General features: G+C 46.4%; 1 long non-coding RNA gene across 1 annotated transcript; it reads right to left on the reverse strand.

The window, feature by feature from the left end:
- Window positions 1-1320: 1320 nt before the first annotated feature.
- On the reverse strand, window positions 1321-5258 carry LOC144579434 (uncharacterized). The gene is made up of 2 exons (XR_013526918.1): window positions 4712-5258; window positions 1321-4001 (listed from the first exon to the last, which is right to left on the reverse strand). It is a non-coding gene; the product is annotated as an uncharacterized LOC144579434 (long non-coding RNA).
- Window positions 5259-13621: the final 8363 nt, after the last annotated feature.

Genomic DNA, 13621 nt, shown 5'->3' on the forward strand with positions numbered 1-13621 from the left:
CAACTCGAGGGAATTGGAAGTGGCATTTGAGCTGAGCCTTAAAAGGTGCGTAAGGAGACCAGGTCTTCTTGGGAGGAGGGGGCGATGCAAACAAAAGCATATTCTTAGGACCTTGTAAAGTGTGGTTCATGGACAAGCAGCACCTGCTTCACCTGGGAGCTTGCTCGAAATACAGATTCTCAGGCCCACCCAGAACCACTGGATTGCAACCTGCATTTGAACAACTGGGAGGTTTGGGTGCAGATCAAAATTTGAGGAGCTCAGGCCAGATGATCTCTGATGTCTCTGAGAAATGCCTGCCTGGCGAAGGAAGAAGAGATGACCTCCCCACGTGTTTGGGCCAATGATAAGGTCATATAGATATGCCCACCCTGGGACCTTGGCTGGGGCACTGCAGAAAGGCCTCCAGGTGTGTGGGGAGCAGAGACCCAGGGACTAATCTGCAGGGGGGTTAGGCACCTGGGGGCAGAGGTTGCAGGACAAAATGTTCTCTGAAGCCTCAGCTGAGCCTGTTGGCTCATGGGACTAGAGTGCAGTTCTGGCCACTTATCCATTCAATTCACTCATTCTACAGATACATACCAGCCACCTTTGTGGGCCAGACCCCAGCCAAGTTCTGCTTCTAGCAAGGTCATGAGCCCTCAGGCAAGCCCGTTTTGCTCCGTTCTCAGTTCCTCCATTTGTCAAGTCTGGGTTGGTGTGATTTCTATAGTACCTGAAGTCACCTCCACCCCATTTTCGGGTCCCCCATCGCTTTCTTTCCCAGTGTTTCCTTTTCTCCATCCTCCTCCCCGCACTACTCCTCACCCTGGTTTCCGTCCGCACGGTATTGAAAATCCCAGCACCTCCCTTTCTTAGACCGAGTGCCCAGAAGTAGAGTGGGAAATGGTGTGTGGGGAGCAATTTCACTTTCCTCACCGTGAAAGTGACTTATTAGGAAGTGGGTAATAGAACTGGGGAACAAGGAGGCAAACAGAGGGTACTTTTGTCTCCATCCTGCAGAGGAGTGCTGGGGACAGTGTGGCTTGAGCCTCAGAGTTGTCCCCACTGGGAAGATCAGGGCGGGGGAGCTGAGTAGACCATAAATTCCCAGGCACTTCTGCTCTCCACTGGCTCCAGCAGCCTAAGGACAGCAACCTCCCCCCAGCCCCCACAGAGACCCAGGTGCAAGCTAGCAGGAGTGAGTGCTGGCCTTTCTGAAAATGGCAAAGGGACCCAAGGGGGAGCTCAGGTGATGCACTGACAGTATCCACTATGTTCTTGTAATAATTATAGGCCAGGCTGAATTGAGGTTCCAAAGACATAATAACACTAGTAATGTTAGAGCCAAACTTATCTTTTACTGAGCACTTACTTTGAGCCAACCGCTGCCCTACACATGGACTATACATGGGACAACTTTCTGAGGCTTTTCGAGTTTTCTAACTCCCACTCCACCCCAGCCCACGTCACACCACTCTTTCTTTGACCTTCCCAATTCCAAACAAAACGATAATTCACATGTATGACGATTATAGACGCTATGAAACCAGCATGGAGAAAAGCCTTAAGGCAAGAGAAACAGCTGAGAAGTCTTCACCCCACCTCACTCTACCACCAGCCACTGCAGGGTTTGGTAACTGGAAGACTGAATGATTTGACTTCCCAGACACTTACAAGGAGACCTCCCATTGGGTCCCTTAGTGGGCCTGGAAATGCCTCTAAGAGCTGTAGATAACATAAAATCTCATAGACTGAATTTAAGGGTGATTTACAGCATTTTCAACGGTACCTTGGATTTCCAGCTGACTTTAGAACGGAACCCCGTGTGAAAACGTTAAGTGTGCAGCACCAGCAGATTCAACTCACAGAGGACAGAGGCACAGAGAGAGAATCTAACCTGCTCAGGGTCACGCAGCTAATAAGAGAAGGTGGCAGGGTTGTTCCTGAGGCACTTAGGTAGCAAATCTGTCTTCCTGATTGCAAGGCCACACTGTCCCTCAGGGAGAAGGAAGAACACTCAGTGTTTTCTGGAAACTACAAGGGCCCTGGTCACTGAGGACTGTGCGGTAGCAGCCCTCAGCTCAGCCCCTCCTTGGCTCCAGAGACAGGAGATAATCCTTCATCCATCTTTCACCCAGCCTCTTGTGGTCCCTATTGGCAGCGGCTGCCTGACACTGCCTCTGAAAGATGCCTAAGACTCTGCCAACCCAGTGTTTAATGCATGCAAAGCCTTTTCCAAAGAAGTCACTTAAAAAGATTACACAGGACAGAATCGCCCCTCCTGCCTCCAGCTTAGGGAGTCTTTGCAGCTGGCCTGGAGCTAAGCTAAGGAAGCAGAGTCTTTAGCAGCCTGAAAATAAAGTGAGCCTTCATTTGAGAAATCACTCAGAACACCAGCTGCAAGAGCTCCGCTGACTGATTCATTCAGCAATGCTTTGCTGGATATCTGAGTGGAGGCACCGCACCAGGCTTTAGGGATGGACTGGGGATATGGTCCCTGCCCTCCTGGAGCTTACACTCTAGGAGAAAGGCCCCACTCCCACAGGAATGCCCATCTTACTATATGATTCTCCCCAAAGTAGGGGGTCCTTTCCCTTGCTCATCTCTGAAAGACAGCTCAGATGCTTCTTCGCTCCTGCTGCGAGGCTCAGGATGGAGGTCCTGGGGAAGGGGCCATTCTGGTTTCATTTTTTTTCTCTTTAGCTTCCTCTCTCTCCTCTTTCTGAACACCCTCCTTGCTATCTGGATGGAAGAAGGGGCAAAAAGAGGAGAAGGAATAAAATGTTCATGAATGAAGAGAAGAAATGAAGAAAAAAAGTTGAGGATGAGAGGAAGGGAACAGAACAAAGTAAGGCTCGGGAAGACGACACCTGGGCCAATCCAGCGATGGAGGATGGGATGAATGTGGAGCCACCAGGGACCTGGATGTCCTCTCCCTTTACCAAAGCCCTTCAGGCACTGAGAGGACTGGGAAAAGGGGAAAGAACTGACAGGAAGAGATTGAGAAGAAACATCAACCAACCTTGCAGCAGCATCCCCCACGTTCACCAGTCTGCTCAGATTTCTTTTTTCAATATGAAACACAATCCTTCTCACACTTGCCAGTAGCTTATGGCAGAGGTCAGCAAACTGCAGCCTGTGGGATAATCCCACCTGCTGCCTGATTTTGTAAATAAAGTTTTATTGGAACACAGCCAGTCTCATTTCTGTATCGCCAAGGGCTGCTTTCACACTACAACACAGAATTGATTAGTTGCAACAGAGACTGTGTGGTCTGCAAAGCCTAAAATATTTACTAGCTGGCTGCTTACAGAAAAAGTTTGCCAACCCTTGGGTGTTATTTCTAGACTCTTGAGCCTTCAGAGTTCTAAAATTGCTTATCAATTCTTCAGCACTTCCTTTAAATCCACTCATCAAATATTTATAGTAGCCTACTGTATTAGAATATTCTCTTTTTGTTGCAAGTGATGAAAAACTCAGCTCACGTGGGCTCCAGCTAAAAAAAGAGGAAGAGGGCTCTTGCTTCCTGTAACTGAAAAGTCCGGGGATTGTGGGACTCTAGCTTGGCTGAGCCCAGGAGCTGGAGCAGCAGCAGCATGATCGGACAGTTAGAAACAACTTGCTTCCAGCCAACAGAACACAGCAAAGGTGATGAGATGTCACTTTCGTGATTATGTTACAAGAGCTTGTACCCTCCGTCTTGCTAGCAGACTCTCTCTCTTGCCTTCTCGGCTTGTACACTCGGATGAAGATATCTGCCATGTTGGAAGGATCTGCATGGCCAGAAATGGAGGCAGCTTCTAGCCAAAAACCAGTGAGGACTGAGACTCTCAATCCAACAGCCCTTCCAGGAACTGAATTCCACTAACAACTCTGTGAACGTGGGTGCAGATCCTTTCTCAATCAAACCTCCCGCTGAGACCTCAGCTATGGCTGACACCTTGCTTGCAAACTGGTAAAGACCTGGAAGCAAGCAGGGAACTTGGCTGCACGGTGCTCAGATTCCTGACCCATTGGAACTGTGAGATAATGAGAGAGAGAGAGAGAGAGAGAGAGAGAGAGAGAGAGAGAGAGAGTGAGTATGTGTGTGTTTAAATATATTTAAATTTTTTTGTAGAGACAGAGTCTCGCTTTGTTGCCCAGGCTGGTCTTGAACATCTGGCCTCAAACAATCCTCCCAAAGTGCTGGCATTACAGGTGTGAGCCACCATGCCTGGCCATGTATGTTTTTTGTTTTTTGGGTTTTTCTGAGAAAGAGTCTCACCCTGTCTTCCAGGCTGGGATGTAGTGGTGCAATCTTGGGTCACTGTGAACTCTGCCTCCCGGGTTCAAGCAACTCTACTTCCTTAGCCTCCCAAGTAGCTGGATTACAGGTGCACACCACCTTGCCTGCCTAATTTTGTATTTTTAGTAGAGATGCAGTTTTGCCATGTTGGCAAGGCTGGTCTTGAACTCCTGACCTCAAGTGTCTGCCTGCCTTGGCCTCCCAAAGTGTTGGGATTACAGGCATGAGCCACTGCTCCTGGCCCCACCTATGTTGTTTTAAGCAGCCAGGTTTGTGTCAATTTTCTATACGACAATGGATAATACATACTCTCATCTCTGAGAAAGGCTGGGAAGGTAGCTTTTAGTTTGATACACTGCCATCGCCAACAAAATTGGGGTTCCTTACAAAAGAGGAGAATGAATACTGCTGGGAAAGGCAATATCAGAAGCCACTGAGGCATACCTGGGAGGAGAAGCCAGTGTCTTGGATCGGGGCAGTGGCAGCAGGAATGGAGGGTAGTCCTTGGCTTCCTGGTTCCTGAAGTAGCAGCAGTCTTCTTTCTTTTAGAATGGCCTTCCCTTCACTTATTACCAGGTGGCAAGGTCCCCTTAGCTCCTTCCATACATGACTTGGTTCCTACAGAGTTCCAGAAATGGAGTTCCAATCAGAAACCCAAGGCACTGCAGGAAAAACAGATTGGGCACAAAAGCCACTGGCCAGTTCAAAGTCACATTTTTCTCTCCTTCCACCCTATCCAGTGGGTTTCTGGTAGGATCTGGTAGCATGGCAAAATCTCTTTCCTGGAGAGTCGAGAAAGTCTGTGATTCCAGTTGCAGATATAAAACTTATCCTTTAAAGTGCCTGCAGAAATGAAAAGAAACCCAGGTCCCTTTATAAACATTCTAAAAATATACAGTACAGATTTGGGGGTCTAGACATGAACTTTATGTTAAAAATCCAGCTAACCCAACCCTTCTGAGTCTCCACTTGGGGAGTTTGGAAAATGCATAATTTTAAGGGAGGCTGAATTTATGAGCGTTGTAGTTATAGCAACAGACACTTCAGATTCTGGGAGGCAGGTCCATGAGACTGTTACATAAGTCAACTTTGTGGTTAAAAAAAAAATGCAGGGAACACCAAGGCTGCTAAAAAACATATATAATAGAACCAAAAGAAGAAGGAGATGGCGGGCAAGAGGGAGAAAAATGAAGCCTGCAAAGGCTTTTTCAAAGAAGAACATGACGAATCTTTTTGTGAAGGGGCAGGAGCTTCATTTCACAGGCTTGCTGCTGCCAGCTCAGGCATGTAGGGAGAAACTCATCAGACAAAAGAGCAGACAAAAACATGGATGGAGCACTGGGGGCCTGCCAAGCTGAGGAGGAGAAAACAACAGAAAACACATGGCTCGTGGAGGGGAGAGCTGCCTTCAGAGGGAATCTTGATCCAGGGAAGGCCAAAAGGATGGCATGGGCCAGGGCTGCGGGGTCCTTTGGACCCTGCAGTTGCTGTTTTCTTTTCCATTTTCCTAATTCTGAGGCAGTTCCTATTTTCCAGGGAACTGTCTTTGGGAAGAAGAGAATTCAAAGATGCATCTCCCCAAGACTTCAGAAATCATGCTCTCTGCCATGAAGCACAGTCTCCAAACTGGTATGAGACTGGAACCTCATAGTGCCCATGGGGTTGTGATGGTGGTACCAGATTGGAATCTCATGGTGGTGTGATCATGGACAGAACAGCCTTTTGAACCAGGCCACAAGGGTCCTGCCCTGGCCTCCTACTTCAAAGGGCCCCCTCTGGCTTTGTGCCTCCTCAAAGGGGCAGATGTTTAAGGAGTCCATGGGACCAAATTGATGTGCCATGTGGGCCCCATGCCTTCCCCCTTCTAAACCCTAGTCTGGGTGTCTGAAATCCTTAGGTCTCTGCCCAAGTAGCTGTAATCCTGTTTCCAGAATGCGCGTGGGCCTCCTCCCTTCTTTCTTTGTTCAAAGTCCAAATCTGCCCACCAGCATATGCACCCAACTCTGAGAGTTGACTTAGGGGCAGCTGTTTGCAGGACAATGGGGATGAAGCATGGATATGCAGGCTTGCGTGTCCACAACCAAGACAGACAGAGAGACACACAGAGAGTGACAGAGAGCACACATGAGTGAGGGACATTCTTCACAAAGCAAAATGGAACTGGGATGGAACACAAGGGGAGTGGGCAGGGGTCAGGGACTGCTCTCCCTGCAAGATCACATTTTGGCATGGAAGACCAAGGAGCTAGAGAAATCTGAAGTCCATCCTTGTATTGCAGGGCATTGGGAAGATATATTTGTCAAAGTTGGAGGGCAGAACATATTTTACACAGCATTTTGTGGCAGGATGGATAATGTTTAAATACATAGATATTGCTTTCACAAGCCCCCACTTGCACTGTTGCCACAGGGGCCAGCCTGAACATGGAGCTTGTGGTTCTGCTCTGCCTAGCTCTCATCATCCTGGCAGGAGGAGGAAGGGCAGTTGGAGGTGTCAAACCCTTTCCTACTGTGAAGTCAGACACTAAAAGATAATTCTGTAAACTAAAAAAAAACAAAACAAAACAACCCACTGGACCCTTGGCTGGGATGCAACAGGGCCATCATAGTCATCCTCCATTGCACATGACACATGATGGCTGCAGAGTCATTATTCTGCTCCTGACATGTGCCCTCTCCCCCAGTGATTTCAGCCAGGGGCCCAGCTCACCCCTCACCTGCCCTGCCCCCTTCCCGCCTCCCCCTGAGCTGGTCCACATAACTAAAACAAAAAGCCATCTCCTATCTCAGCTTCAGACACTAGCAAGAAAAATCAATAGCAGTTTGGCCCCTGGCCAGCCCTGTGTCACTCTGGAGAAGCCAGTCTTATTTGCCATCCTCTAGATGAAGCCAGGGCACTGGAGCCTTCAGACAGAAAGAAGCCCAAATCCTCTTCCTGGAATGATCTTGGCATGTCCTGATTTATAACCTCAGGGATCTACTCTGGCCTCAGGTGCCCCAGCCAGCCCTTCTCCAGCCCAAGGGATAACTGGGCCTCCCGTTCAGCTGTTCCTAGATACAGCAGTGACCTCAGCCTGAGCCCCAGCTCTGTCTGGGTGTGCCTGTAAATGGATGGGATGGGCCTCTAAAATGTCTTTGTACATGGGCTCAGAGAGCCTCTGGGAGAGGACTCGCCTTACGGGAAAACAGAACCGGGAGCCTTAAGCTTGGCCTAGTAACAAAGCCTTGATTGTTAAGGAGGGCGCATATACCATGAGATCTGCTCTTAGATTTTCTATTCCAGCCTGGCTTCCTGTGGACTAGGGTGGGAGGAGGAGGGCCATAAAGACTGCAGGCAGAAAAAAGCCACACGTTTTTTATTAAAACTTCATCAGGCCTTTCTGAGGGGGAATCATGTTTAAGCCTCCTTTCCCGTACCCACTTCCCTCAGGAAGACACAAATTAATAACAACTTTGAGTTAGTGCATATGTTGTGCCAGGCACCGAGCTAAGAACTTAGATCCGTTTTCTCATTTAACTTTTACTACTACAGTCTGATGAAATAATACATTTTTCATCAAGTACATTTTATGGATAAGAAAGCCAAGACACAAGGAGTGTCACCAAGAGAGTAAAAAGGTCAAACCAGGGTTTTTTGTTGTTGTTGTCTTTTGTCTTGTTTCTTGAGATGGAGTTTCGCTCTTGTTGCCCAGGCTGGAGTGCAGTGGTACGATCTCAGCTCACTGCAACCTCTGCCTCCCAGGTTCAAGGGATTCTCTTGCCTCAGCCTCCTGAGTAGCTGGGATTACAGGCTGCTGCCACCATGCCCAGCTAATTTTTGTATTTTTAGTAGAGAAGGGGTTTTACCATGTTGACCAGGCTGGTCTTGAACTTCTGACCTCAGGTGATCCTCTCGCCTTGGCCTCCTAAGGTGCTGGGATTACAGCTGTGAGTCACTGTGCTCGGCCCAAATCAGGGCTTCAATCTTGGCTGTTCTATACAGCCTCTTCTCTTTGCCACTGAACCATACCAATCCGGTCACTTCTGGGATCTGAGTGGATCAGATTTGAAGGAGAGCAGGTTTATATAATGCACTAAAAGACCATAATTCATAGCTTCCATGTCTTCCATGTAGCCAGCATGCACGACAATATTAGACTTGGGAATCAGCAAGTGGTGGGAGGATTTAAAGGGATCAGAGCTCACCAGATTCTCTTGTTTGAAACTGAATCCACTGCAGTGGTATGAATAGCATCCCCTCTAAGTTAGTGTTCACAAGGAACCTCCGAACATGACCTTATTTGAAAATAGCCTTTTTGCAGATGTAATTAGTTAACATGAGGTTGTACTGGTTTAAGGTGGGAACTAAATACAAAGACCGGTGTCCTTGTCAGAAGAGGAGAGGAACACACAGAAGATAAGGCAATGTGAAGGCAGAGGTAGGGATCAAAGCAATGCAGCTACAAGCCAGCGAGCCCCAAGGACTTCCGGCAACCCCATACGTAGGAGGAGTCAAGGAAATATCCTTCCTCCAGCCTTCAGTGCGAACATACTCCTGTCAATACCTGGACTTCGTGCTTCTGCCTCCCGAACTGTGAGAGAACACATTTCTGTTGTTTTAAGCCATGCACTTCATGCAATTTGTTACAGCAGCCCTACAAAATTAATACACAAATTTAGAAAAGTGAGGATGTTCCATGTGGTCAATTTGGGCTATCAGAGTTGTCTGTGTTGCAGTTTGGGTCCCAAGCCCCAGCTACCAAAAAACGTGACTTGGCTTCCTATTGGTCATTATTTCTCTCTCTCTCTTTTTTTTTTTATATGAAATTTCAGTCTTATTGCCCAGGCTGGAGTGCAGTGGCGCAATCTTGGCTCACTACAACCTCTGCCTCCCAAGTTCAAGCAATTCTCCTGCCTCAGCCTCCTGAGTAGCTGGGATTACAGGCATGCGCTACTACGCCCAGCTAACTTTTTGTATTTTTAGTAGAGACGGGCTTTCTCCATATTGGTCAGGCTGGTCTCGAACTCTCAACCTCAAGTGATCCGCCCACCTTGGCCTCCCAAAGTGCTGGGATTACAGGCATGAGCTACTGTGCCCAACCTGGTCATTATTTCTTGTACATGTATCTCTCTTAGATTGGTAAATAACCATCTTTTTTCTTTGGCTGTGCGGCATTCATTTTCCATTCAGATTTTTCCAGAAATCTTCATCTTTCCATCTAGATTACTTTGGGGGGAATTTCTCATTTTTACTTAATGAGATCTGCAGGGAAAGTGCTGGTTATCATCTCCCACTGCAGAACTCAAAGGCACAGGCCCTGCCTCCCCCTAGCTTAATGTGTTGGAGAGCAGGCCCACCATGTAAGCTCAGGCAGTTGGATATTCTTTCCTGGACTACTGTATAATGAAAGATCAAGAGTGGGCCATTCCATGCAGGGTGGTGTGCTTGCAGAACAATTCTTGCTTGGAGACTGCTGCAGGGGTTCATGCCATAGCCTCCAACCTTGCCTTGGTTTCTGTTCCTATCCAAGTCTTATCTGTTAGTCCAGAATCCATTTCCCACTCTAACAACATCCAGATTTCCTTTTGGAAAATTACTTTTGTCATTGTATGAGCATCTCCTATATGTTAGCTAGAGCTTATTTCTGTTGCTTGCAACCACAAACTCTAATTGATACACTGAAGAGACTGCTGGAGAGGTGGCAATTTGGTCTGAGCAGGACTTAAGTTTTGAAGGGCTTCTGGACAAAGAAAAAAACCAAACCCCTAATACTGTAATACTAAAAAAAATCCCTAATACTATTTAATCCAAATAACTGTATCACTGATGGGAGTGTACATTGGTCCAAGCACTTTGAAAGCCTGTTTGGCAGTATTGACTAAAGCTAAACATATGCATAGCCTATGACCTAGGGACAATTTATACACACACACATCACACACATGTATAATCTCCAACAGAAATGCTTGCATATGTTCACCGAAAAACATGAACAAAGATGTTCATGACAGCACTATTCATAATAGTTCCAAACTAGAAACTACCCAAATGCCCATCTACACTAGAATGGATAACTAAGCATCATATGTGCTATATCCATACAATGGCATACTACACAGAAACGAAAATTAGAAGCCACAGCTGTATTCATTAATGTAACCATAACTCACCGACATAACATTGAGCAAAAGAAACTAGATTTTTTAAAGTCTGTATGATTCCTACTTATATCAAGTTTTAAAAGAGGCAATCGGAATCTATAGCGTTACAAGTTAGGATATCAGGGCCAGGAGTGGTGGCTCATGCCCGTAATCCCAGCACTTTGGTAGGCCAAGGCGGGCAGATCACCTGAGGTCAGGAGTTCAAGACCAGCCTTGCCAACATGGCAAAACCCCATCCGTATATAGAAAAAGACATAAATTGTAAGTTACAAAAAAAAAGCCAGGCGTAATGGTGTACACCTGCAGTCCCAGCTACTTGGGAGACTGAGGCAGGAAAATCACTTGAACCTGAAATACAGAGGTTGCAGTGAGTGGAGATTGTTCCACTGCACTCCAGCCTGGGCAACAGAGTGAGACTCAATTTCAAAAAAAAAAAAAAAAAAGAATTAGGATAAAATTACCCTGGGGAAGTGGGGCTACCCTTGCTAATTGAAGGGGGCACAAAGGAGATTCTATGGTGCTGGAAATCTTCTGTTTCTTGATCTTGGTGCTGGTTATGTGTGTGGGTTCATTTTATGAAAAATCCATGGAACTGAATACTTATGATTTATATTTCTTTCTGTATACATACTACACTTTAATAAAGCTTACCAAAATATCTTATTCAATTCCTCACGCTCTCTGACAGATTATACTATATGGAGGACGACACTTGAGGACTCCTGCCCACTGAGGACTCCTGAAAACACAGCAGCTTCAGGTCCTTGAGGGGCACCAGCAAGGCAGAGATGAGAAATTGCAGTGCTCCGCACCAGGCACAACTGTAACCCACTGTGCAGGGAAAGTGGCAGTGGTACCTCATATACCAAGGGTGCCCAGAATAGGGAGGCCAGAGTAGGAGAAAGGAAATAGAGTGGTTTATGCCAGGAGGTACTAACTGTTCATATTTATGAGCACATATGTGGCACCTACGGACTTCCATAAATACTCACTGGGGAAGATTCTGTAAAAAGTCAGGGTCCTGCCTTATAAGTGGGGGCAAGAGCCAGCAAAAGCCTGGTACATGTCACTGGGTCTGGTCTGGCAACTCAAGGCAAACAGAACCATCAGAGATCTTTAGCAATGCCACTCCACAAAAGTTAAAGGCAACAATAAAGAAAGACTTTTGTCAAAACAAAACCTACAGTTTCCAATGGCCCAGTCACTGCAGGTTAAGAAGTGTCTGATATCCTTACACATTTTTGTGCATTTGATTCGCCCAGCATTCCTATCTAATAGGGATGCTGGGAGAGAAAAGCTTGTGTCATTAAGTGGTAGGGTATAGCACATTAATTTTAAGAACATACATAGTGAAATTAGACCTGATTTCAAATTCTGACTCTGATAGGTTGGGTGCAGTGGCTCACACCTGTAATCCCAGCACTTTAGGAGGCCAAGGTTGGTACACCGCTTGAGCCCAGGAGTTCCGGACAAGCCTGGGCAACATTGTGAAACCTCATCTCTACAAAACCTGCAAAAATTAGCCGGGCATGATAGTTTGTGCCAGTAGTTCCAGCTACTCAGGTAGTTAAGGTGGGAGGATCACTTGAGTACAGGAGGTAGAGTTTGCAGTGAGCTGAGATGGCACCACTGCACCACTGCACTCCAGGCTGGGCAACAGTGAGACCTTGTCTCAAAAAAAAAAAAAAAAAAAAAATTAGCCAGGCATGGTAGTGTGTGCTTATAGCCCCAGCTCCTGGAGACGCTGAGATGAGAGGTTTGCTCAAGCCCAAGAATTTGAGGCTGTAGAAAGCTATGACTGCACCACTGCACTTGAGCCTGGGTGGCAGAGTGAGACCCCATCTGCAGAAAAAATTCTGATTTTTTTTTTTTTTGAGACAGAGTCTCCCTCTGTTGCCCAGGCTGGGGTGCAATGGCAGGATCTCAGCTCACTGCTCCCTCTGCCTCCTGGGCATGGTGGCCAGGCTGGTCTCGAACTCCTGACCTCAAATGATCTGCCCACTTTGGCCTCCCAAAGTGCTGGGATTACAGATGTGAGCCACAGCATCAGCCAAGCCTCAATTTTCTCATCTGTAAAATGTGAACAATAATATTACCTACCCCATTATACGGTTGTAAAGATTAAAGAAGATAATGCATATGAGGTACTTAGCATGGTGCCTAACCTACAAAGGGCTCAGTGTTACTGTTTTTCTTATTTTTAATAATCTTATTTATAAGAGAAACTGTAGAATATTAAGCAAGAATGGCATTTATAATGTATCTTTTGTAAACTTTAAAATGGAGTCTGTTAGCTACAATCCTCTGTAATAAATATTTTTTAACATGCTTTTATTGTCATGTAATGCCTCAGAATCAATGAAGATATTATCAATTCACACTTGCCCAGGACATATCTTAAATGCTGGCCACCTAGCCCCACTGGCTCACAACTGCTGGACCCAAATTGTTTCTTTCTGTTAGGATCTTATGTGGACATTAATCCCTACAGTGGGTGGGAGGGAAGGGCATGGCCTTTTTTCCCCCAGAGGTGCCATCAATGATAAGAGGAAAATGAAGACTCCTAATCGATTCCTATCGAACAGGCTACAGGGGTATTCGAGAGGCAATAGAAAGGTCATTAAGGCTACTTTGGGGTAATTTATGGGGTCTCATTATCTTTTCTCCTAAAAATACATAAAATCTGAAAAACAATTTATCTGTTTTGAAATAAAAATATCTAAGAGAATAGAATATATCAAGAGGGGCCAACTGGATGTTTTCATCAGCCATGTGGCCCCATCTCCCTTGGAGGTTTTGGCCAGGTGTGGTGGGTCATGTCTGTAATCCCAGCACTTTGAGAGGCTGAGGCAGGAGGACCATTTGAGGCCAAGAATTCGAGACTAGCATGGACAACAAAAAGAGATTCCCCCACCCCAAAATAAAATAAATTTAAAAAATTAGCTAGCTGTGGTGGTGTGTGCCTGAAGTCCCATCTATTCAGGAAGCTGAGGCCGGGAGGATTGCTTGAGCCCAGGAGGCTGAGGCTGCAGTGAGCCAAGATCGCACCACTGCACTCCAGTCTGGGTGATAAAGCAAGACTCAGTCTCAAATAAATAAATAAATAGGAGATTTACTGTTTGCTAACATCCTAACTCAAATGGCCCATTCGTGAATAAGCAGAAGATGTAATTACAGAGATATTATGCATGTCTTCTATTTCTAAGGTCCAGCA

The sequence above is a fragment of the Callithrix jacchus genome, chromosome 15, assembly GCF_049354715.1.
Source record: "Callithrix jacchus isolate 240 chromosome 15, calJac240_pri, whole genome shotgun sequence".
Classification (NCBI taxonomy): domain Eukaryota; kingdom Metazoa; phylum Chordata; class Mammalia; order Primates; family Cebidae; genus Callithrix; species Callithrix jacchus.